The sequence below is a fragment of the Echeneis naucrates genome, chromosome 22 (assembly GCF_900963305.1).
Source record: "Echeneis naucrates chromosome 22, fEcheNa1.1, whole genome shotgun sequence".
NCBI classification, from domain to species: Eukaryota; Metazoa; Chordata; class Actinopteri; order Carangiformes; family Echeneidae; genus Echeneis; species Echeneis naucrates.
Genome location: NC_042532.1, coordinates 668,471 through 695,436, shown reverse-complemented (window position 1 = coordinate 695,436; position 26,966 = coordinate 668,471). Strand labels below are relative to the sequence as shown.

Genomic DNA, 26,966 nt, shown 5'->3' with positions numbered 1-26,966 from the left:
TTAAATCTGTGCATATTTATGAGCTGTGCTTAGAGATATAATTACAACTGTTTAACAAATATGCAATAAATATCCTCCTCTTACCTCCAGTCACTCACCCATCATATTCCACAGTTTAACTGATCTCTCTTTGTAGTTATTTTCAAACAAATCAGGACCTAAACAGTCAACATAGCAGTAAGCTTTATCTGTTCATTGAACTATGGTTGTGGCCATTGAATTTAACGAATGGCAGTTTAAAGAAAACTGACTTGAAGCAAGTTGGTTTAGTATCTGAACCTGATCAAACCTCGACCATAGTGATGCAAGACTCAAAACCATGATCAATCCAATATTAACATACAAACAATCAGTTCACCTCATCTAAATTGAACAATACACAGTCTGTCCGGTTTCACTTGCCAGTAGAATGCTGCAAAAAACATCTTTGAAAGAAATGCTTACTTACAATGACAGTTTCAATCCAGATACAATCAGAAGGGCGATAGCTAACAGCTTATCGAATTCTTCTGAAATATGCATTATATAATCATATTATAATTATAATTATAGTTAATTCATAAACTTTCTTAAATTATCAAGAAAACTGTAAAAATGGATATGACCTGTTTTAGTTGAAATTTTATTTTGGCTTTTTTGTCATTGTTGATGACATCTTTCAAAAAAGACAGATAAATTGAGTTTTCAGCCTTTTTCCTTCCTTCTTTGTAGACGTGTGTTGCTGTGACATTCCGAAGTTCTTTCATACCTGATGTCTTTGCATGTTGCAAGTGTGATGTGTAAAATTGCAGCTGCTGCCATTCATACAAACATTGATATTTTTGGTGTCAATTATATTTTGTACTTACGTTTCCTCTTTTTCTTCCCTGTCTGTGCTGTCTTGACTGTGGATCCTCTGTTTTTTCTCTACTACTCCTCTTCTAGCTAAAAGCAAAGGTACATCTTTTTCGAAATCTTTCATTTTCCAGCTCTATGAAAAGCGACGCTTGCTCTGTGAGTGTTTTTGAAAACTGCAATGTTTTGTGTTTGATGCTTTCATGCGTTTACTTGACTGCGTTCAGTCACTGCTCAATAGCCTCTCTGCAAGAGGGCTTGGATTATGAACACATACAGTACCAGAGGTAATTCTCCTTTGTGATTTTCATTTGAATCAATATGCTTTATTTGTATTGAGCAACTCCATCCAATCTTTGTGGCACATATACAGTGCTGAGCAGGTCCAGGTGAAATATGAAAAGATCTTTGAGAGACAGTTAATTGCTAACACGGAGAGAAGAGTTTCCACGACAAATACTGCTCAGCTGACAGGTGTTTCGATAAAAAAAAACACTTCACGAAACAAGGTTGTGAATTGTGGTTTACAGCAGACATTTTTGTGCATCAGTGTGATATGTAAAAGCAGAAGAGTCACTCCTCCTTAAATAACTTTAGGATATGATAATTTTATCAGCAACAGTAGTCTTTCTGCTGTATATCCAGAGGGAGGTAGATTCAAATGCATGTTTGACAGTGCAGTTGTGCACTAAGTGAAATCATAATCAGAAGCAAAAACGTGGCATTGTAAAAGAGCTATTGATAAATAGAAATTTACCCTAATTTTTTTACATTGTTAGTCCTGTTGGGTGCTGGTACAATTGTTAGCTGGGCCAATACATCAATATTTCTTCGGGTGTTTGCCATGAAAAAGTGTGTGCAGTCTGGTTTTTACACTTGTAATGGCTTCCCCCGTTTATTGCACAAAGCTCGTGTGAGCTCCTGGAGTTTCCTCTCCCCTCACTGTGTCTCACAGTTTTCGCTGTGTCTAATCCCCAAGCGAAATGGTTGACATTATTAGGCAGCAGGCTCCCTGTCTTCTCTTGTTAGCTACTCCACTCTTGCTGTATTTGCATGTCAGCACACTGGTGACAGGGAGCTGGATAGAGAGAGGCACGGACAATAGAAAACTGTGTCTCAGCCATCAAGGTGTCATATTTGACTTCCACTGTTTTTTTTTTTTTTTATTCTTCTTTACTTTCAATTCTTATTTATAGCTGTATTTTTTCTAATTTTTTTTTCTTTTCCAACCTGTTTCTCCTGTTTCTAAATCACCTAAAGTTTCCCAAATTGTCAGTTTTTATTAGCTTTATTCTTTGCTCATGCACACTGCCTTAATGCAGTGTTTTTCATCTGATGTTTCAGTTTAAATATACCTATTGTCCTTGCTAGAGCAGCAGTGCCAACAGAGGAGGCCAGACACCAAGTGGCTACAAAGGTCACTGGTTCAAACAGAGAGATTAAAAGGAAGCACACAAACTACATTGGAATTCTATAGAATACTCTATTCTTTTCAGCAACTAATCAACTCCAGCTCATAAGGCGCACATTTACTGAAATAACTAAACGAATAAGGGGCAGTTTTTCCAATTAAACCATTTTAAATCATGACTGGATGAATGTTGACATAGTGGTTTGCCACATAGTGGATTGAGAGAGCCAGAAGGTTTGGTGGGAAGGGGGTGTATGGACAGTTGTGTTTTTTGCACTTCATTGAGTTCTGGTGAGAGAGCCAGACAAGGAGGAAGGGGATGGTCCAGTATCAGTAACTGTGGGGGGCAAGTGGATGGTTGTGTCTAGGGGGCTTACTGTATGCTATGTGAACACAATGGGATGAGGCTCAGGTAAAACTAAGCTAAGTTAAAAAATATTTGTTAAACAATGAGAATACTGCTGACAGAGATTTGATTAGTTCCTTTCGCCTTTTAGCATGAGCGTTTGAGATGCTAAAGTGCTTTTGACCTTTTGCCTCTTCCGGCACTCTGTCCCAGCGTTTGAAATAGTAAAGAGTTAGGCTTGGGGATTTATCAAAGTTTATTGACATCTAAGCATTAAAACAACCTCTATCCTTCCATCTTCTTTCGCTTTTCAAAACAACTTCATTGGGCTTAAAAAGATAAACACTGTGTGACAGGCCCTCAGTGCAAAAAAGGCACAGAGTACCAAACGAATCAATTGGAATAATACTGAAGTGGAACGAATATGTCTCCTTATATTTGATCTCAGAACACCAATGAAGGATCTGATGCCTGTTTACCTTCTTCCTGTAATTTCCTGCCCTCTTTTGATGTGAGCAGTAAATTGTTCTGCAAGCTGTTGTAGTTATCATTTTTGGCATTAACACAGATGCGATGATGTCTCACAGACAAAGACTAGAGTTTGGCAAGAGGAGAAGACAGCAGCTTGATCTGGAGGTTTACACAAGTGCACTGGGGATAATCGTGATCATTGAGCAGCAGTTGTTACTGTCAAAGCGTGCTTACCAACTCTAATAGAAGATTTAAGCATAATTCACTATAGTGTTATAAAATGTAAATCATCTGTTATCAACTGTCTAAATACAACCAAACAGATTCACACACAAGCTATACATGCAATGCCAAACTGTTCTGATTATATACCAACAAATGGTAAAGGAAACAAAAACAAGAGCCAAAACAGCATAGCATTGACATACTACACTTACATACATACATACATACCTCCTCACCTCATTTTTTTTCCCAAATTTTTCTCTGATGCTACTGGGGATGACTAAGTGATAATTGATCATTCTTTGGTAAAAGATTAAATTACAATGACAAAAGTAGAATGTGTCATCAAATAATACTTTTTCACAAGTTGGTGTGTTGGTGAACTAATGTAGGTTAAATGAGTATAGGGAAGGACTACATACAAACAGATTGCATTTGTGTCATTTCAACACACTCATTTTCGGAGTACTTATACATGTTTTGGGACATCCCAGACAAAAAAAAAATAAATTAAAAAAAAAAAAGACAAATTTGAGAGAAACTTGCAATTGTCACCAAAACATTGGTCCTAGATCTGTGAGTCACATTCACTGAAAACTGTGGCTTAGGAAGCTAAACATAGCTGAGAAATTCCAAAGAAAAATCACAGCTGCTATATCAAGAGTAGATGCCACTTTTAATAAGCCTTTTTAAGAAACCAGCTAACCCTTAAAATAATATTAAACATTGGTGGTGGCATGGTGACACAGTGGTTAGCAGTCTAACAACAAGAAGGTTGTGGGTTTGAGTCCCTTTCTGTGAGGAGTTTCCATGTCCTCCTTGTCCACACAGTTAGTCATGTTTCCTTGCACATGGACATTGCCTGTGAGTGCCGCTCTCCATATGTGAGCCCTGCAACCTATCTGTCTGGCAATAGTCTGGCAACTTATCCAAGGTGTACCATACCCTTGTCCAATATCAGCTAGGATGTTGGTCCCAAGGCCTAACGCATGGATAAGCTTTGTGGATGGATAGATAGCTGAATAATTCAAACAAATTTGCAGAACTATGGCAGCTTCAAAAATTTGCAGTGGTGTTTGCTATGGGCCCACATCATTCAGTCAGAGGCAGTGGAGTGTTCCACAGATCAAATTCTGTTTGACTCACAGTTAAAGTAGACACATTGCCTGCTTCTTTAGAAAAATGGTGAATCTAGCTCAAAATATGTGCCTGTGAGGATGATTTATTCATATTCTTTTGGAGAATTTTCAGATCAGCTGTCCACTCTAGTGAAACTACACAGCACTCTAACTCTGAAAATTCCATTCAATGCACACCCAAACTGAAAATGTATCAAATTTGAGCATGATAACATTTGCTGCCCAAAATGTATAAAAGATATGAAATAGTTGAAAACTGCGATGTGTGATGGAAAGTTTCTTTGTCAGCTTTTCAAATTTTGAACAGAGTGTGTATCTGTAAGTTTGGGGAAGTAGTACAGGTTTGAAAAAGGTTGAAAATGTGATTGTTGAACTACACACAAGTACACAAACCGAATAGGGACCCATTCATTTTTTTGGGCATTTACACCGCCAACAATGTATATCCGGTAGAGACAATACATAGCACACTGATCAAGACCAAGCTGCACTTTTTGATATGCAATTCACAGGGTTTTTCTCAAAACCCTTGGAAAAGTGATGAATCTAAATTCTAACGGAAGAGGCACAAAAAATCTGAAAAAAAGACAACAAGAATCAATGGAAGGAAAGGGCAAAGTAGTGACTTGGGAGTTCAGTAAAGTTAGCTCTACATTAAAGTGCAATGGAGGAGACAGTGCTAACTTAAATAAAGGTTGCAGCTTCCTTGAGATCAGGGCTCTAGGGCTTTGCCTTCCCATTGCTGGTCATGATCATGGGAGCTTAACCCACAATTGGGTTAAGTTGCAAAGATAACTCAGTCTCTCTCGCAGTTTTGACCAGTGACTCGCACTGAATGAAAGAGTTGAAGGCAATGGTTGTGATGACAGCTAATATTGATTTGATTGAGAAATCCCCTAATGAATAATTATGACACTGGAATTAACTTCCAATTTAGCAAACACAGAGGATGATGGATAGCTACAGTCAAAGGCTCCAACACCTCCAAATCTTACCTAACTTTGTTCATGACTTGATTTACTGAAGCAAGTTTCATATTTGATATATTTCATATATCCAAATTCACTGTAGGGTTAGGGTTAAATAATGATATTAGTAAAGGAGAACACTACAGTGTCCCAGACAAGAGTGAGAAAGAGAAACAGCAAGCGCATAGTCTTTTTGTGTGTTAAAGGGAGAAAGTGACACCCAGTGTATTTGAGAGAGTGAGAGCAAACACCATTTAATGTTATCTCTGCCGGATAGACAGTTTTGATAACTAATCACATGACTATTCTCAGTTGACATTGACAACAACCAGGAAAATTCCTCTTTAACCTTCATGCAAGGCCTTATAATCCTATTTTTGTCCCACTACATGTTCCAAGGGATGGAAGGGAAGGCTTGGCCAACACTCAGGAAAAAATATTTGTTAAAATCAAAATGAAAATGTATAAACATATAAATTGGTGATTCTGTGTTGGTCATTCTACCTGCCCCAGGAGTTTAATTCAGTCAGCATTGTTGCTGTATATATCCCACCAAATGCGGATATTGACACTGTTCTAGCCTCACTGCATGACATAATCAACAAACACCACAGCAAACACCCCAACACTGCTTTCATCATGGCAGGGGATTTTAATAGGGCAAACCTGAAAAAGGTTATGTCCAACTTTTAGCAGCATGTGACATGCCCAACCAGAGGATTTAACATGCTGGACCACTGTTACATTCTCCGTAAGGACAGCTACAAAGGCACTGCACTACCGGCTTTCAGCAAAACAAACCACGCTGCCATCTTCCTCATGCCGGATAGCCCCAGCTATGAGGGAGGTCAGACAGGCTGGTCACTAAGCTCAGGGACCTGGGGTGGAACTCCTCTTCCTAGGTCCAGCGCTTTTTGACAGACAGACCACAGGTACTGAGGATTGGAAAACACACCTCCAACCCACGCACCCTCAACTCTGGTGCCCCTCAAGTCCTGAGTCCCTCTGCACCCAGGACTACAAAGCCAATCACCCCTCCAACATCATTGTCAAGTTCACGGATGACAGGTGGTGGTAGCGGAAGGCCTAATCTCCAATAGTTGAGAGACAGCCTATATGGAGGAGATGGATGCACGGTCATCATGGTGCCAGAAAAACAATGTGGACCTGAACGTCTCCAAGACCAAGGGAGAAGCTGAAGAACTATTACACCCCTTTCAGGATCTAGGACCTCAGTGGAGAGAGTGCAGATCTATACCTTGGTGTCCACATCTGAGGACCTGACATGGACCACCCACATCCCCATCCTGGTGAAGAAGCCTGATGGTACAGGCAGTGCCTGTACCACCTCAGACGAATGAGGAAATTTAAGATCTCCACATTGCTACAGAGGAGTCTGTGCTCACTGGGAGAATCACCGCCTGGTACGGCAGATGTACTGCCACAGACAGGAAAGCTCTGCACAGGGTGATCCACTGTGCTGAATGCACCACTAGGACAGTACTGCCCACTCTGCAAGAGATCTACACCAGGCACTGCACCACCAGCACCTGGAAGATCCTGGACAATGCTCACCACCCCAACTACAAACTTTTTCAGTGGCTGCCCCCCCAACATACACACACACCATTCTCACTCCTCCTTTATGTAAATTGTATGTTTATTTTATATTTTAAACTTCATATTTTATATTCATATTGTATTTTATGTATATAAAAAAGAACAGTATGCATATATTTTTCCTTTGCAGTTTTTGTCAAAGCAACACTGCATTCAGGTTCATAAAATAATTTGTGACCTGTTCAGATGATGATTGCCTCACAGGAAACATGTTTCAGCTGTAGAATACTCCCTTGATGACTTCTCAGAGTTTCCATGAGTGAGGAAGTGAGAACATGTTTCAGAGGAGGAAAACACAGTGTTGATCTATGAAACGATTAAATCCCAATTCCAACCAAAAACATTTCTCATCACCCCCCAGAGGGGAAGGACATGGGTAGCAGCACAGAAGGAAAGATGAAGGGAGAGAATAATGGAAGAATAAGATAGATTATGGGTGGGATTGTGGTGGCAATTTTAATTAAATGGTCGTGTATTTCATCCTCTTCCGATTGATTTTTGCCAGGCGCAATCAGTGTTTCAAAGATAAAGATTACACTTTTAAGTTCATTCAAAGGCTGTATTTTTCAGTCAGGACCAAGTAATTATTGCAGTCAACAAACTGTTGAGATAATCATTAAATGAAACAATTGAACTGAACTCAAGACACAATACTGAGCTGCTAAACATGCTTCACACTTTCATGCAAAGGTGCTTTCTGCTTAGGTGGTTGGTGCACATTGATCTGAATAGATGCTGAAGGAAACAGTCTTTTTGATAGGCAGCTGCATAGATTTGTGCATCACATTAACACACTAAGGCCTTCAAAAGATGTGTTGGATTCACTTAGAAATGTTTCAAGTGGTTCCACATAACATTGTTAAGTAGATGTTAATAAACCAATTTTCTTAAAATTTACTGAACAGTTTTAAGTATATCGTACAACAGTGACTTAAGTGGCTTTAACTTAAATGGTTCTTTTTATGTGTGAAGCTGACATTAAACTTTTGTGATATGGTTAAGTTCAGGGTTTTTTTTTTCATCATTTCATCATTTTTCATGACCTGGGGAAGGCAGTATGAATGCTCCTGGTGCCTTGTTGTGCAAAAACAGTTTTACTCTGCGATGAAGGAGTCTGGCATACTCCTGTTGCCATTTGCATTTAACTTTATTGGCAATGGTATTGGTTTGCTGGTAAAGCTACCGTCATACAGAAATGTTTTAAGCCTGGTCTTGAACAGAAAAGAGATATGATCTCTTTTCCAAGTTAATATTTGTGCAGCAGCATTCTGAATCAACTGAAGGCCTTTCAGAGATTTGTTTGGACATCCAGATGGTAATGAGTTACAGTAGCTTAGCCTATAAGTTACGAATGCATGGACTAGTTTTCTGCATCATCCTGAGGGAGGATGTTTCTGATTTTCCTAATATTTCTAAGGTGAAAGAAAGCTGCCCTACTGACTTATTTTATGTGAGGGACAAAGGACATGTCCTGGTCAAAGTTACTCCAAGGTTCCTTACAGTGGAGCTGGAAGCCAAAGTAATGCCATCCAGATTGATTAGATGATCAGATAGGGTTTCTCTGAGTTGCTTAGGGCCAAGTACAATAACTTCAGTTTTGTCAGAGTTACGTAAAAAACCCTAACCCTAACCCTCATCAAGACTTTTATGTCTTCAAGACATGTCTGCAGTTTGACTATCTGAGTGACTTCATTTGGCTTCATTGATAAGTATAGCTGAGTGTCGTCTGCATAGAAGTGAAAGGTGATGTGTTGCTGTGTTTCCTGATAATGTTGTCTAGAGGAAGCAGATAAAACGTAAAGAGGATTGGGACCAAACCCTGTGGGACTCCATAACTGATTACAGTGCATGAGGAGGAGCTGTTGTTAACATGAACAAACTGATATCAGACCAATAGAATTTTAACCATCTTAGTGCAGTTCCTTTAATGCCACTTTCATGTTCCAGTATCTGTCATAAAATATTATGATCTATGGTTTCGAATGCAGCACTGAGATTTAAGAGGAGATGTATGGAGGATGTATGGAGATGTATGAAGCCATTAGAATATCGTTGGAGACTTTAACCAGCACTGTTTCTTTGCTGTGATGGACTCTTAATCCTGACGGAAACTCTTTAAGCAAACCGTTCCCCTGCAGATGGGCATGCAATTGGTTTGCTACTGCTTTCTCAATGATTTTATGAAGGAATGGAAGGTTTGATATGGGTCTATAGTTGTCCAAAACACCTGGATCAAGATTAAGATTATTGATATCTAAGAATATTTACTATAAGTAGTAAATTTCAGGGCACTACCCTGTTACCAGGGACCAATGTCCAAATTAGCAAAATTAATATCAAGTCTCAAAAGGGTTAACAAAAGGAGTAAATTCGACCACTGAGTGCGGTCAGCCTCATTGTTACAGTCATTGTCCGGACCAGCAGCCTGAGAGTGACCCTTCACCTTTTTCCAGTACACTCTCATACCCTGATCCATCATAAGTCGGTCACAGGCCATAAAGAGTTCAGAGTGCTTAACCTCCTTGTTTCTGGTGTTTTTCATGCTGTTCATCTTCCACGTGGGGGAAGTGGGAAACAAAGCTATGGCGGGCATAGTTGGTCAGAACAGATTACTGTGTTACTGCTAATTTCGTGGCTTGCTGGAGGGAAATGAGGACGGCGGCATATTCTGCATACTGACAGGCTTGTGGGGTGGCCTGTCCAGACCGCATGTGTTGTGGATTGGCAGTCCAAGGGTGGTTCTCTGCATTGCTCTGAGACCACAAGACTTGGTTCACTGTGTCGAGCCAGATGCCAAGTCTGACCAAGAGGTCAGCTCCCACAAGGAATGCTGGTTGAAGCTTCAGGACGACGCTCACAAAGTGACCGACTTGCCTTCGTCCAATCTCTACATCAAGGGTGCACACTCCTAAGGCCTTGAGAAGGATTTGAGGTGATCCAATGGCTACGCTGCAAGAAAACTGGAGGACTGTCCCGTTGACACAAGGAATTGTACAGGTCTTGGCTCACAGCAGATTTCTCAGACCAGAGTGCGGCTGGGGGCCGGCGGGCATGAAGAAGACTCAAGGGGTATAGGGACCTTAACCTGAGCCCAGATATGCCCTTGGCGACAGTCAATGAGAGGGACCAAGTGGTCCAACAGGTCTTAAATCAGCAGGGGTTCTGTGTTGATAGCACAGATGTGCAAGGGATGTACCAGGGTCATTCCCTGGAAAGTGATCCACACCCGTTGGGAGATTCGTCTTGTGTGTAGCTAGTGATGCTAACATTACAGGTCTCCAAGGAGGGTGGTTTGCCGAGGGAGAGCATTCCTCTGGCAACCTCTGCAAACAGATCAGAGTTTATGAGACTTATCTCAGAACCAGAATCCAGCAGAGCCAGGGAGCGGGTGCAGCCCCCTATCACCACTGAAGTGTATATGCGGTGGGCGTGGCCATTCCGGACGAGGTCTCTCAAGACGTTCAGGGGAGGAGGGTAACTGTTATTTGTTATGAATTTATTCCTCAATGCTGCACAGCCAATTAAAGTAAACTCAAATGTAATAAGGTAATGGTGGCTCAAAAGAGAGTTTTGAGGAGAAATTGTTAACTTGTCAGTTTCAATGCCATATGTTAGAACAAGATCAAGAATATGATTGTAGCAATGAATAGGTTCATTCACATGCTGGGAAAAGCCAATTGAGTCTAGCAGGGAAAGAAACCCAGAACTAGGGCTGTCGCTTTCTACATGTTTACATTTAGACATTACATGTCTACATTTCTATGTATGTTGAAATCTCCCAGTATAATGATTTTGTCTGTACTGAATACTAACTCTGCTAGAAACTCTGATAGGAATTCTGAGTATCGACCATTATTTATCAACTTTATTTATCCCAGACTGGGAAATCGCAGTGTAACAGCAGCATTACACATAGGGAATAAAATATATAACATGAATGCATCTGGGTGTTCAGTCAGTAGTTTGGCAGCGGTGGAGCTGATGACTTCAAAGGCTACCGCTGCATCAGCTGACGGGGGGATGTAAACAGTGATAACAATGGTGTACTTGAACTCCCTTGGTAAATAATACGGGCGCATTCCTACAGCCAGCAGTTCGATGTCTGGGTTATAGAGACGTTCCTTCATGACATTTGGAAAAGTCTCTGTCTCCCCGTACCAAACTGTAACCTGGGACCTCAACGCTGCTGTCCGGGATGTGCGAGTGCAGCCATGTTTCACTGAAGCAAAATATTCTACAGTCACGATATTCCCTCTGGGTCTTCACAAGCGCTGCCAGTTCGTCTGTCTTGTTCCCCAAAGACCTCACGTTCCCCGTTATGATCGCTGGGACCGCTGGTTTGTGTCTTCTCCTTCTTTCCCTCCGTTTCGCTCCGGACCTGCAGCCCCGGCGTCTCCTCCGTAGCTCCTGCAGGACCACAGACCTGTCTCCAGGCAACAGCGCGGGTTTACACAGCACAATCAACTGCCACAACTGCTGGCGGCGATCTTCCAAGTTACAAAAAGTAGGAAAAGTAGGAGAAAAACCAAACCAACTAAAGCCATTTCGCAACTTTAGCAGAAAGGTTGCGATTGAACAGAAAAAAAACAACGAAAGAGCGAACCAACAAATTAACAAGTTTACACGAAACACGACGAGGAGCCACATTTTCAGCAAATATTTCACACCTTTGTTGTTTTCGGCTAACCAAATGAAGGCTTTTAGTTAGGGTATATTTGTTTTTTCATTATAAAAATAGGCAAGCAACGGTTTGGTGGCTAAGTCTATACACCTCTGTGTCATCCTGTTTCCGCCAAAGACCCTCAATGAGAGTTTTTTAAATTTAACAGGTTTACATTGGCAACTGTTTGCAGGTCAATCAATTAATGGTAAATGAATTTCAAATGTATTTTTTACATAAAAATTCAGAAAAATTAATTATATATTGATTTTATTTATCATTTGTCATGTACAGTTTCATAAATATAAATCTATGCAGACAAAAAAAATAAAAAAAATAAAAAAAAAACACCAAAGAAGTAAGATGGCAGGAGCCTATTGGCCCAGGCGGAAGAGAGAGAAACGAGGTCTGAGGAACACTGTCTTACACCCTTTCACCCAGTTGAAACCCGTCACCAAACGCAGGAAGAAGGAGCCTCCCAGTATCAGGAAGCCATGAAATGATGTGTAGGTGATCAGTGTTACAGACCAATACAACCAATCACAAGGGAAGGGCAAAAAACAAAACCAAAAAAAAAACAAACAAAAAAAAACAAAACAAATCCAAAATAAACACACAACCAGCTGCGTCAAACTGATACCAGAGGAAAATTGTTAAGTGGGGCAGTGTGGTGGCATAGGGGTTAGGGTTAGGGTTTGCTGTTACCCCAAAATAAGAAGGTCGTAGGGTTTTGTTGTCGGCCTGGGGCCTTCCTGTGCCGAGTCTCCATGTTCTGCCTGTGTGGGTTTCCTCCGGGTACTCCAGTTTCCTCCCACCATCCAAAGACATCATGTTTGGTGACTCTAAATCAGTGTTTCTGAAGTTTTCTGTTATGCTCCCCCTTGGAAGAAGAAAATATTTCGCGCCCCCCACCCCCACTCTCTCTACTATACCATGATACTATCAATAGTATCATTTGTTTAGAAAGTTGTGTGTGCGCATGCTCGGTGCATAAAAACCCTACTAATACTCCGTGCACACACTCTGACAATGAGGACGCCACTGCCATCTACTGTAGTGGAGGTTCAATTACAATATTCTAGTACAGCAAAAAATGCCTATTCTGCGGGGTCATACAGGCCCCCGCTGCGGGCCTCAGCGGGAGGTAAAAATTAGAATTGCTTTGGTTAATTTCAACAGAGTGAATGGTCAGCAGAGAGTGAAATCTGCTTCACTGGCAATCCACTAGGAATGATATTTGCGTATGTTTTTATTTTCTGATTCTTAGTAGTGTGCCCTCCCCTACTTTTCAGCATTTGCATTGTTCCATATGAATGATTTCCAATGATCGTTTGATCGCTTCAGTTAAGTACAACTGCAGAAATCACAAAGTGAATGACTTGTGTTTTTTTTGTTTTTTTTTGAGGAGAGAAATGCCTTGATATTGTTCTAGTGTGATGAATCTTAAGGCCTGCAAGCTGCTGTAGAAAGCATTCGACCCTCAGGAGCATGTTTCATTAAAGACAGTGAAACTGAATTGTTCATCACCAAGAATTAGAACATTTATAAGCTTGAATGGGTGAGATGGTTATGTCTCATCCAGACTTACAGTCAGACATGGGCTTTGGTGCTGTAATACTGTACTGGATACAGTACAGTAGGATCATTTTCTTCAAGTAAACATTCATTAATATTAAAATCACCTACAACCATAAATCAATATATAAAATCCATACACTACAAATCTGGGACAATAATAGAAGTCAGTGAAGTCAAAGAATACTGATTAAATTTTCTTCTGCCTGGAGGAGCCAGGCATCTCCCCATTGTATCTCAGGAGCTCAACCACAGTGATCTTTGAGTTCTTCACCTCTTTCACCAAGACTCGTCTCCCCTGAATGCTCAGTTTGACCGGACGGCCAGCACTAGGAAGAGCTCTGGTTGTCCCAAATGTCTTCCATTTAAGGATTATGGAGGCCACTGCACTCTTAGGTACCTTCAGTTCAGCAGAAATTATTTTTGTAACCTTAGCCAGAATTCTGTCTCCAAGCTCTTTGGCCAGTTCCTTCAACCTCATGATTCTCATTTGCTCTGACTGTGAGCTGTGAAGGTAGACAGGGGAGTGCCTTTCCTAATCAAATCAAATCAGTTAAACACAGCTGGACTCCAATGAAGCTGTAGAACCACCTCAAGGATGATCAGAAGAAATGGACAGCACCTGAGTTAGATATTCAAATGTCACAGCACAGGGTCTGAATACTTGTGACCATGAGATATTTCAGTTTTTGTTCTTTAATAAATTTGCAAAAATGTCTAAATTTCTTTGTTTTTTGTCAGAATGGGGTGCTGTGTATACATTAATGAGAAAAAAAATCAATTTAAATGATTTTAGCAAATGACTGCAATGTAACAAAGAGTGAAAATTTTAAGGGGGTCTAAATACTTTCCGTACTCATTATATAATAACTTGGTTGCTGACATGTGAGCGGTGTAATCACTGAGTGACTGTGGGTGTGTACATATTTACACACACACTCACCCCAAATTGCCCATAGGTCTGAATGTGAGTGTGGGTGGTTATTTGTCTCTGTATGTTTCTATGTGTTGGCCCTGTGTTACACTGGCCACTTGTCCAGGGTGTACCCAGCCCTGGCTTGAAACAATGGTTGAGATTGGCTCCAGTACCCCCATGACCCAGAAACAAATAAGTTGTAGAAAGTGTGTGTGTGTGTGTGAGTGTGATTGTGAACATAATGTCACTGTGTATAAGTCACATGGCTGTACAAAGTGCACTATCTATTGCCCTGCAATTAGCTCATTGATGTTTGAAAGACAGTGCTGATTTTCATTAATATGGAACGATTTGTTACCTACCAATTTGGGTGTCCAAGTTATTGTTGGAATAATGCTGTGCATTGATGGACAATGTTGCTCTGATTTTAATCTTTGATTAGTTATCAAATGCAAGGTTATATTACTCTACTTAAGCATAGAAGAGCTTGGTCAGTGTTTGTAAATATGTGGATATAAACCAACCTAAAATTCAGAAAGCAACTATCAAGAAACTGTAGTTATTGTATATCTCTGGCAAATGCCGAACTAGAGTTCCAGACTGAGGTTGAAGTTGTTAGTGCTTTTGCCTCATGTAGCAAGAAGGTCATGGGTTTGATTCCTGGGCCTGGGGCCTTTCTGTGCAGAGGTGGTATATTCTTCCCGTGCCTGCATGGGTTTTTTCTGGGTACTCTGATTTCCTCCCATCGTCCAAAGACTTTCACGTCTAGATTGATTGGTAACTCTAAATTCTCCACAGATATGAATGTGAGCGGTTGTTAGTCTCAGTCTGTCTCTGTTTTGGCCTGTGATATACCAGAAACATGCCAAAGAGGTCTCACACTCTTGGGCAAGTTGGCTGGGATATGCTCCAGCACCCCTCCATGACCCTTATGGATAAATGGTAGAAAATGAGTGAGTCAGTGTTCCAGATTGAATTTACTGCAGAATTTTGCATCACCTTAGCCCTGAATTGACTAACTGATGCCTGTTCGGTTTTTATTCTTCAACAATGTCTCTCCTTAAAACTCAATAACACTGAGTTGATATGGAACTCTGGCAACTCCAAAAAAATGTGATATTACTCAGTTAGGGAGTGAGTCAGTGCAGTTAATTTCGGTGCAAATCCTGTCTTTAATATTCTGGAAAAAAATGGCCTTGGGGGGGTTTAAATTTTCACAATGAATAACTTCCCTTTACAATAATCAGTGACAACACTTTATATTTCAAACTAGAGTAATATTAATTTCTAAGCTTGACTAAGTCACCAAATTTAAACTGAAAGCACAATCAAGAGAGTAACACTGTTCACCCTCTTTCCAAAAAGTAGCATTGTATATCCTCGAATACATAAAATTTTGGTATAGTTTTTGTGTGTTAAGAAGACTTTATTTTTGATTGAGTAAAACCAACTTTAATTTACTAAATTTAATCATGTCTAATTTGGTAGAACACTGCAGGCTTGGAGGGCATCTGAACAAAGAGTATATCTTGCAATAGGATCATACACCTGTTGGCATGCTCATACTATATAGGATAGCAACCCAACAGTTTGAGGCAGATGGCCACCCTCCCTGAGCCTGGTTCTGCCCAAAGTTTCTGCTTCTTCAAGGAATTTTTTCCATGCCACTGTCACCAAGTGCTTGCTTATGGTAGGGATCTGTTGGGTCTCTTTAAATAATTTGAGTAATTTGAGAGTTTGGTCTAGACCTGCTGCATATGTAAATGGAGACCCTCCCCTTGTCTTTCTCAAAAACATGAGAAAATTGTTTTCAAACCATAAGATTATTTTGTTAATTTGTTAAGAACTACAGCAGCAACAGCATCATATAGTCACAAGGAAAACACTGGTAATGTTTAAATGAGCTCTTTTGATTTACTACCTACTTTGACTAAATTCATTGATCACATAGGCTGCTTACATGTAAGGTCATTCTAATGTCTGCTGTTATTTTCATACTTCTATTTCCTGCCTGTATATGTAGTTACAGATATTTTATATTGTCTGGTAGGTTAGGATCATCCCTGAATTTATGGGATTGATGAAGATGTGTGTGTGTGGGCGTTCTTGTATGCAGTGTCTGTAGTCTAAAGACGTCTAAGGAAGTCCATTGATCCTAGTCTGGCTTCATTATTCATCAGTAAGGGCCACACCACAATCAATTTAGATCTAATCCATCCCACTTTACCATAGCCAAATTCAGTCCAGCCTGATGTCTGTTGTTATCTTTGCCTTCAGTAGGTCATTATCAACTATCATAGCATTGCACAGCAACATTGCTCTTCTGCTTTTCCCCTCTGTTGCCATGACCATCTGACACAAACAACAATAATGTTGCTAATAATGTGTCTTTCCAAAATAGATGCTTGCAAATAAATGTATGTGTTCTTTAAAAATGTGCCAAATCTTTTAGTCTTTTCTTTTCTTTTAATCTTTTAACTACCACTCAGGTCATGTCACGTCAGCACCCAGTGCAGACCGTTGAAAAACCAGCTACTAGCACCACAATATTTACAAATGTATAGAGAGTTGTGTAATCATAATCTACATAGAAGATGTTTAGGATACTGACCATGTATTTACTATATGTACGTTCATAATGAAGATTGTGGATAAAAAAAATCTGTATTAAACTTAAGCGGAATGTATTGACATTGTACAAATCTCCCTAAGTATTGCAAAATATATGGAAATACATAAGAGTAAGAATTAAAACTCAGATATGCTTATAGTTATGTTCATATCGCCGCTACAGCAACTTCCATAGAAACATATGTAGCAACACACAGTTTCAGAATTACATACACTCATGGCCATAAATGTCATATTTATTTGCAGCTTTTAATTATTTATTTGAACCATTCTTTTTCTGGGGTTGAATGATTATACATCACACATCTTGAAGTTTGAGTTTATTTTGGATTTTCTCTTATCCACACAGGGTCAAAATTGTATTTACAGGTTCAAAAATACAGATATACCCCCACAAATATTTGGTTAAATGCTCCTTCGCAAGCTTCACCTCAACCAGATGCTTTTTGACGACAGCAACAAGCTTCTGGCATACTTCTTTCTGGATATTTGACCAATCTTCTTGGCAGAATTGGTAGAGCTAATTTAAACTGCTTAGTTTCCTAGCATTCGATAGGATTGAGGTTGGGGCTTTGGGAAGGCCATTCCAGATGCTTACAATACGCTTGTTTTATCTATTCCAAAACTGAAAACAAGTTTTGATGTGTGTTCAGTGATACTGTCCTTTTTCGAACATCCAATTGTGTCCAAGTTTCAGTCGTTTAGCTGTTGATTTGAGATTAATTTGAAGAAATTGGGGCCAGCCCTTCTTCTTTATTATTCCATCCACTTTGTGCAGTGCACCAGTACCAATGGGAGCAAGACATCCCAAGAGCATGATGCTACCACCAATATGCTTGATAGTTGGTAAGGTGTGTCCTCCAAACACACTTCTTGTCATCAAATATTTGGTTTTGGTATTTGGTATTTGATTTGTCCATGTGGGCAGCTGCAAATTTTAGGTGTCTGTTTCAGAGCTGGGCCTTCTTTCTTGGTCAGCACCCTCGCAGTCAATGTGGACAGTGACACTGGTGTTCCAGCAGTTTCCAGGTCATGGTAGGCTTGACCCTTGGTGGTTCCTGGGTTTTTCCTGAATATCCTAAACAATTTCCTTTCACATAAGGGTGACAGGTGGGGTCTTCTTCCAGACTTTGGAAAAATGGTGACATCCAAATACTGATTTGAACTGATGACCTTGGAGTCTGCAGTTGTTTAGAAATGGCTCCAAAAGACTTTCCCAACTTGAGTAAATCTACTTCTCCTTCTTCTTCTTCTCCTTCTAGTATTGGACAGTCCAATGAGTCCTGTCGAAGAAATCCTTTTTATGAAACTGCAGTCAATCATGATCACTAAATAGAAGTTAATGGGCTTAGCTTTGTCAAGTTTAAAGACATTCTACACGATTCAGCGCCCCTAAAAATTCTAACTTCTGCACTCCATTCTTGTTTTTAAAAATCATTGAAGATGTATGTAGTTCAATCATTCCACCCTGGAAAAAGAATTGTTCAAATAAATCATAAAAAATAATAATTCATGCGCACAATGAGTGTATGTAAACTTCTGACCACAACTGTGCATGTACAGAGCTCAGATGGTACTTTAGTGGATTAATGATAGAGGTTAACTGAATGTACAGGTTTTGATAAACACAAGTAAAATTTGATCACTGATATGGTGTGTTATTGTGGATTACAGTGTATGCAGTGTGCTTGGAGAGCAGATTACCTTGTGGCCTTATCTCTGTCGGCCAGTTGCTCACTGTGATATGCCATTCACATGATGGCAACTGAGAGAAAGCTGTTATCTCTTTCCCTCCAGATCCTACACCCCAACCCCCTCCGACACACACCCACCCAGCAAGCCAACATCCACCCCACCCCCGACCCACCTTCACATTGCGTTTTCTTTGACCCCCCACTTCTTTCACTTTCATCTTTATTAATGTAGGTCAACTTTACAATCAATCAAGGGGCTCAGTATATATCTCCCAATTATATGTAGATTTGAAAAAAATATCTTGGGCTATTCATTTCATATTGAGTCATTTCACACTCTTATGAGAGACATAGGTGTTCTTGAGTAGCCCAGACTTCCTATTTTGCAGATGATATACCATATTAAACAGAGACAAAATTGCTGAGTATGTCAAACAAGAGCCAACAACAGGGAGAGTGTTCCTTTCTCACTAGCTCTGTACTTTGATATTTTCTGTTCAATGCCCTGCTCATCCCCCCTGCAGCAACAGAGCCTGTCATATACAACTACAATTTTAGATGTACAGCCACCAACACAGCATAATTTCATGTAATGTTTATATCTGTATCTCTCATGTGTCTGCTGTTGTCTTTTCACTGAATTAAAATTAATATTTTATAGTTAAGTCTTGACATATGTATTCCTCTTACAAATTTGATCTCAACATCATAGTCATGACAAAGACTTTATTTAATTTAAGTGCTTGAGCATTCTCTAATGCACAACTTAATCCGAACATATTTTGCTGTATCTGGTGGAGGAAAGAAAATTTTGTGTAACACCACACCAAATTAATGCTATAGAGTGGAGCCATGAGGCCTGGAGGTAGTGTTTCGTGTTGGAGGGGGAGGGGACAGATATGGAGGTGATTATTAGCGCTCCTCAGGGGCTTTTGTGTGGGTCCCCAGAGAGAAAGAGGTTAATGTCACTTGGCCTCAAGAAGGTCTGCTGGGGCCCATTGTATGTGTACAGCTCATGGGAGTGTGTTTTTGTGTGTCTCTGTATATGTGTGTGTGTGTGTGTGTGTGTGTGTGTGTGAGTGTTTGGCTTTGTATCTGTGAGTGTCTGTGTCTGTGTGGGTGTTATAGGGTTCCTTCTGCATTCAAAATATATTTTTCTACAAGCGATCAGACTCCCCTGCTTTTTAGGAGTGGAGCTGGACTGCTGGGGGGGGTGCAGCATTCACAATAAAGCAATGTCATTCTTGGGAAAGTCATTAAATTTTACAACTGTACAAGAACTTATATATCTTATTCTTTTTTGCAACACTAATTGAGCATATGAACACAAGCAGTGACACCTGTAAAAAAAAATAAATGGATAAGGTTGCAAGTCATGTTTTGATTGCATCGATTGAGAGTTCAGGACCAGTTTAATAATAAACAGCTGCACACAGTATTTTCAAAAGGAATAACATAAACACAAAATAATAAAAAAAAAGATAAACAAAACTACAAAGGCTATTTCGATATAAAGTAGACATTGAAGCATACAACAATAGCCACTGATCCGTCTGTTGTGACTACCTGTGGTATCTGGCCCAAGACTTCAGCAGCAGATCCTTTAAGTCCCAGATGTTGTCAAGGAAGTTGGATCAGACTTGTTTGCTCCAGCTCATCCCACAAATGCTCCAACTGGATTTTGATCTGGGGAAGTCAAGCTTTGTTGCTGTAAGGCAGGGAGCATTATCCTACTGAAAGAGAACACTGACATTAGTTTTCATGAAGGGCTTGATTTGGTCTGAACCAGATTAACATTGGTGCTACATGTCAAAATGTCACTGCCTCCACCAGCTTGCCCTTGCCTCATAATGCATCCTGGTACCATGTTTTTACAAGATAAGAGGCGCACACAGACACCTGGCCATCCACTGTCATGATACTCATGAATGCTATCAACTTAATCTATTTTCATAATGTTATGGATTCCCTCATCACTAACAGTTTCAATCACTAGTTGTCTCTGTTCAGCCTGCTGTAGTTCAGAGCCATCAGCTCAGTGAAATCCAACTTAATCCAACTTTAACAAACTATGTTTATATATCAGCTCCTCACCTTTGTAGTTACAAACTAACCAACTACTTTTTTATTGTGCCATTGATCCCATAGAGGAAAAAAGCTCTTAGGGCTTTGGGGCACTTGTACCTTCCAATGACAAGGTTGTGATTGAAAACAAATGTGTTCATTGGACTATAGTTTCATTTATTCCATAGGTTGGCCAAAAGATCGAGAGCCATTGGAAAAAGTGCATATGGGCACAATGCAAAGAGGGGAACGAAACAGGGGTGAAATTATACATACCATGTATTCAAATTAGTCTTTGTTTTCAACCTATTTATATTTTAGACTATTCAAACACAGAGTGTATATTTTTTAAAGATACAGTACAACAATGTCAGGCTATCAGGCTAGCAGTGAGATCTCATGAGAAGTCATATAACATTAAGCAGCCAAAATGGAAAATCAGAAAAGCAGAGGTGTGTGCTCTTTGGGTTTCTCTATATCATAAACATTTTTAAGGTTTGGCTTCAGCCCTGGAATCAGGTTAACTGAACACAGGCAAATTTAAAGGCTGGAAGAGGCAGTGAAAATATTTAAGTGGAAAACCAGTAGCATTAGACAAAAGCACAAATAGAAAATTCAAATGAAGAAGTGAAGTTTTCTGTAGAGGCTGAGAGGTGTCTCCTCATCATCTCATTTGCTCTGCCTCATCTTATTGTTGAAAATGATCTTATGAACACTCTTGCTAGGAAACTGTGAAACTGCCCACCTCCCTCCAACTGTCCTTCACAAATCTGTTTAGTGTTGTGATTAATCTGGCCCTTGTGTCATCAGTCCCTCTCAAAATGCAATTAACTCTTAAAGGACAAACCATTCCTCGGATGAGCCTAATTACAAATCAGAAAAAATGGCAACTGTCAGTTGAAGAGGGATTCTTTCCTACCTAATCTTTCCTGGTTTTAGCTTGTAGGGGCCAGACAAAAGGAATCTGTCAACATTGCTGACCTCAATAGAAGGAGCATTGTGTGAATTTTAAATATCATGCAAAAATGTTATTTTATCCAACTTAAAACCCCTTCTCATTTCTTATTATCTTTCCAGTTTGAAACAAACTAATATCATAGAGGAGTGTTTCTGAGATTCAGCAGTAGTCATCTGCCATAATCTGAGGTTTTCATTAATATGTTATCACTTAATAACCAATACATCAAATTGGATTTTCTACAACTTCTCATTGTCATTTCTTATTCTCTCCATCAAAGCCATCCCCTTCCAATTTCTCCTCCTCTGCTCTTCTGTAACCATGGTGACCGTCAACTGAGAAATGGCAACCGTGCCCCTTCATTAAGTATCAACACAGGCTCTGACAGCTTAGATAATAGCCAATAAGGATGTGTGTGTGTGTGTGTCCAGCACATGTGTGTTCTTTTGGGACGGGGGTTTGGGGATGTGGCATTATGCTGGGCAGTAAATGAAAAGTGCCCTGGGACTAAGTCAACCTTGTTTTCATGCTTCAGAGAGTTATGGCTATGTGTATATGTGTGTGTGTGTTTCTTACTGTAAGAGTGTCAGGGGTCATCGTTTGCTTTTATATATGTGAATGTGGGAAGACATGCACATGTGAATTCCTTGTGCATATGCATGCATTCACATGTCTCACACACACACGCTGCCTGTGATGAGAGATTGACATAGCTTCAGGCCTCTGTAAAGATTTCTACTCTAATTATTTTCTATTTGATGCTAAAATGAATTTATATTCATTTTGCATATCCGTATTGCAATATCATATAATAAGAACAAACAAAAGACAAAATGCCATAGTTGTTTTACTGAAAATAAACAATCAATAAAATAGTCATATAACGCAGTGAACTGCAAAATTTCTGGCATACGTGTGTGTGTGTTCAGAACCCTTCAATTAATTTAATGAAAAATGCCAAATGTTGACAATGTGGAAAATCGAAAACATTGGAATAACACATTTACTTAATTAATCAGAAAGTTGCTATGACAGTTAACCCAAGTCTTTCCATTTCCAATATGAAAGATATTTCCCCATCTTGGTTGGAGTCAAGCTGTGGTAAATTGAACAGCTAAACAACTGGACAGTTCGTGTCTCATTACACTTATTAGATTCACAATATTGTGTTTTATTTAGGTCCATCAAAATCAACGCTTTAATTCAGATTAATTTATTTGCATATTTAATTTGATCAAATTTTTTTACACAGTTAATGTGTCTGAAAATCCTGAAAAAATGCATATTGGGCATTGTGCTACTGAAGTTTGTCCAATTGTTGTATGATACTGTCCAAGATGGTGGCCAGCAGCACAGAACAAAGCCAAGCATCACATATTTTAATTAAGTCCAGAGCTGCTGAGAATCTGAATCAAAGCTTAATGGCAGCGCATCAAATAGTGTCTCTACTGTCAGTGAAAGAGATGAATACATTTTTCAGTGCTAATCCATATTGTGAGTCATTAGGCTTTGCTGGTCATTCTCATGCATCTTCCATTTGGTGTTATCTACTGAATGAAAAAATGCCGTCAGTTTGAAAATAGTGCTCAAGAGACTATTCGGCAAGGCAAGGGCCCTCTCAGAGACCTCTGAACCACAAGCATCCAGTATCAGATGGATACTGATCACTCTGCGTGTGGCAGTGCTATGTCAGCACTCTTTTCTCCCACAGAACAAATGCCTCAGTTGATCCATTCCCCTTCCCATTGCTCTTTGTTTCAGTTCCACGGCACCATTTGGTGTAGACATCTCAAACGCACCATTGGTCAAACCAATGAACAAATGGAAATCTGCCAGCCTGCTGAAATTACTGATGGTTATTCTCCCCCTCCCCCAATCTCTGGGTAGCCACATTCTAATGCTTGCACTTTATGGTCTATTTTCCTTTAAATGAGATTGGATTATTATTAAAAAATAAATAAATAAATAAACAACATAATGCTATTTTGAAGAAGAATTAAAATAATAGGCAGAAACTATAAAGTCAAATCAGAAAAAGCATGCCAATCAGAATGTTTACTATGCTAACAAACTATATGAAAAACGGTTTGGGTTAAGGTTAGAGTTATAACCCTAACCAAATTTGTAGATTATTTTTAGACTTATTATTGCATTGTACATTGAATTGAGTACAGTTTTAATTTAATGTATAAGCATGTAAGTGGCAATAAATAATCCTTGAAACTTGACATACAGTCAAGAGACTCAGTTTGAACGATACCCGCCTGTCTCCTCTCAACATTGTAGCAGGAAAGAGAAACAGAACAGCTGCTGCCAATGTCGCATCTGACTGAGGACTGAGCGGTTCAGTAGATCCTTTGTCTCCACTGCCATCAGACTTGATATCGTTTCAGTCAAAAGCAATGGCTCATGACATAGACTAAATCTAAACTATGTATGAGCTGCTGGATTATTTACATTTTGTTTAAAGGTATCGATGTATCTGTTTATCTATCTATCTATCTCTCTGTCTGTATGAAAACAATTAACTCATCTGAAAATTTATTAAAAGGTGTGAATGATAAGAAAAAAATGTATTGGCGTTAATAATGATAGAAATTAACAATCCAATGAGTATGCTGACATTAGCATCACATTAAATAAATTGTCTTTTTCCTTATATTTTATGTTTTGGGTATTATGTCATAGAAATCAGGGAATTTAACTAAATGGCTTTTAGAATTAATGTCATGACAGAAAACAAAATCTGAGTAAAGCAGTCTAAAATTCAATTTAAAATCGGCATAAATTAGCTTCACTTTGATTCTAAAACATAAACATTATTTGAAACACATTTGATTTTACTTTGTAGGTTTTTGAATTACTCTTTCACTTTAGACATCTGCATGTAAACAAATGTAGGTGTGCGATGCGTTTATGTGCACATGAGGCACCAATGTCACCAACGGCTTAATTTACTGACCACAGTAATGTTCTTCATCTCCTGTTAGTAGCTTCTTTTCGTTTTTACCATCTGAGCACCAGAGGCTATCATTTAGTGTGTGAGATCATAATGCACCCATTGGAGTGTGTAATAACCTTGTTTGTCATTGTGTATGTGTGCATGCATGTATGTCTATGTGTGTAATTTTAGTCCATTGATTTGCTCCTTCAGACTAAACCTGTATTTTTTACTTTATGCCATATGTTCCTCAGCTCCATGCATTGATTATATTTGGACTCTTTCTCTTGAGTCCACCAAGCAGAAACCTATGGGGCAGAATTAAAAAGCCAACATGGATGTTTAAAAAACTACAGTAACCAGAATGACCACTTGATTCTGGCTCCAGATGTCTGGAGCCAAAGTCCATACCAATAAACCCCAATTAAAACCTGCAGTTCCTCCACAGACCACTAGAGTCTAGCTCCAAAAATGAGTCAGTCCCCATCAAATTCCATGTTAAAATGTTTTTCAGTTGAAATAAACATGTTTATATTCATTCATCTTCTACCGCTTATCTGTTTCTGGGTCACTGGGGCTGCTGGAGGGAATCCCAGCTTACAATGGAATGACCAATCACTCACAGTCAGACCGGCAACTCACCTAAAAATTTATATTTTAGGATGGTGGGAGAAAACTGGAGTACCTGGGGAAAAACTACACAAGCAGGGGAACTATAATCAATTCTGATTATAGTCATATATATAATCAGTATATATGTTATAATCAATTCAACTCATAGGGTCTTCATCGCCATTAAATTTAGTTTATGTCCTGACTTCTTACAAGGGCAAGCATGGATGAATCACGATTTTTCATTATACAAGCATTGCCTTTTTCAATTTTATGGTTTTGACATGATATTTTTTAAAGAAAATGTTACAGAATAGACATAGTACATAAATACATGGTGTTTTACAATTTTTCCTGAGTCCAAAAGCCCTTCACACTACCCTAATATGGTGGAGGGGTTTGTGTGTTCCAGTGGTCCTGGAAGCTGTATTGTCTGTGCCGAAATAGCCCCTGGTAGGCTCTCCCTAGGCAAGTTGAAGGAACACTGGGGCGCTGTCCTGGAGACATACCTGGTAGAGAAGCTCGGCAGTGTCTGGTGGTCAGGCCTTGAGTGGAGAGTGATTCTTTGATAGTTTTCTGTAGATTTTAAACAGATTAAATGTCATTTCCTGTATTCTGCTAATAAAACATGTGTTGACACTTTGAACTTTATTATGAGAAAGTTTTGGACTGATCACATAATTGGAAGGATTAAAAAGCTAAATGATTTGAAAAATTTATTTGGTGACTGATTCAGAGCCATCTCTGAATGCTTTTTAACACTAAACGTGCTAAAACTTATAATTAATCTAATGTAAGTGCTGCAAGTTGTTTTGATTTGATTTTCTTGTTCTTTTTTGATAAATTTTACTTCTAAAGCATCAAATGCCCTGTTTGTGTGAGAGAGAAGCTGCCAGCAGCAGTGAAAATGGAAAATGTGGCCTGCTGTTATATTTATTTGGAATTTAAATGAACAAACAATGTGAATGAATTTGATAAATATGCACTACTGAGTGTAGAGGCTGATGTCCTGATTATCAACATAGGAAAAGTGGGGATGGTCTAAGCTAACAATATAATAAAGAGGGTGGGACTTGTCCCATCCTCATATAATGGTAGCTATGTCATGACCCTGAGGAGTGTGCAGCTGGAGCAGAGGTTTGTGCAAACTCTGCTTTTGGGTCAGATACTGCTGTTTCCTTTACTTTAGCTTCTATCAGCCTTTTCAGAGCGTCCTGTAAGATGGATTGCAGAACCCAAATGAATTGAAATGGAGCATGGGTAGAGTATTTTGAGTGGCTGTCTCATAATGACCCAATCTCTGAAACATTGGTCCCAGGAAGTCGTGAACTCTTCTTACACAATATTGTGTACAGTTGGACCCGACATACAGATGATTGCAATGATATTGAACCATATTGTCTTTTTCTCTGTCACCTCTTTCAGTGGGAACAGTCCTCTAAAGTACTCTGATATGATGTGATATTCAGATGACAAAGCATAAAAGTCTGTGGCCAGTGACACCAGTACAGTACCAACTGGTTCGCATTGTTCATGGAATCTGGAAAGCATGTTGAATATGCTGTTACACCTTGTGTTGACCTCCTGTATTAGTTTGTCAACATACTGAATAAGTTGAGAAGCTCCATTGCTCGACTTTGTCTTTAAACAGGCAACAAGTCCTTGGCTTACTTCATCAAGCCATGTTGAGAAATCAATGGCATTTTTAACCCTCCATTTAGCAATGTAAAGCATGGGCAAAGCATATACTTTGCACTGCTGTTCACTGCTGGCACATGCTACAATGCTGGAAGGGGTATTTGGTACAATGTATTTTGTTTTGGACTGAATCCCTCATCTCTCCTAACCAGATTACTTCACTGCAAACACAGTTACAGCTGTATGAGATACTGGAAATGTGC

The 26,966-nt window shown here is 39.4% G+C and overlaps 1 protein-coding gene across 1 annotated transcript in view; it reads left to right on the top strand.

Annotated features, from left to right (window-relative positions):
• The window catches only part of nrxn3a (neurexin 3a), a 142,778-nt gene that overhangs the window by 19,552 nt on the left and 96,260 nt on the right, over positions 1–26,966 (top strand).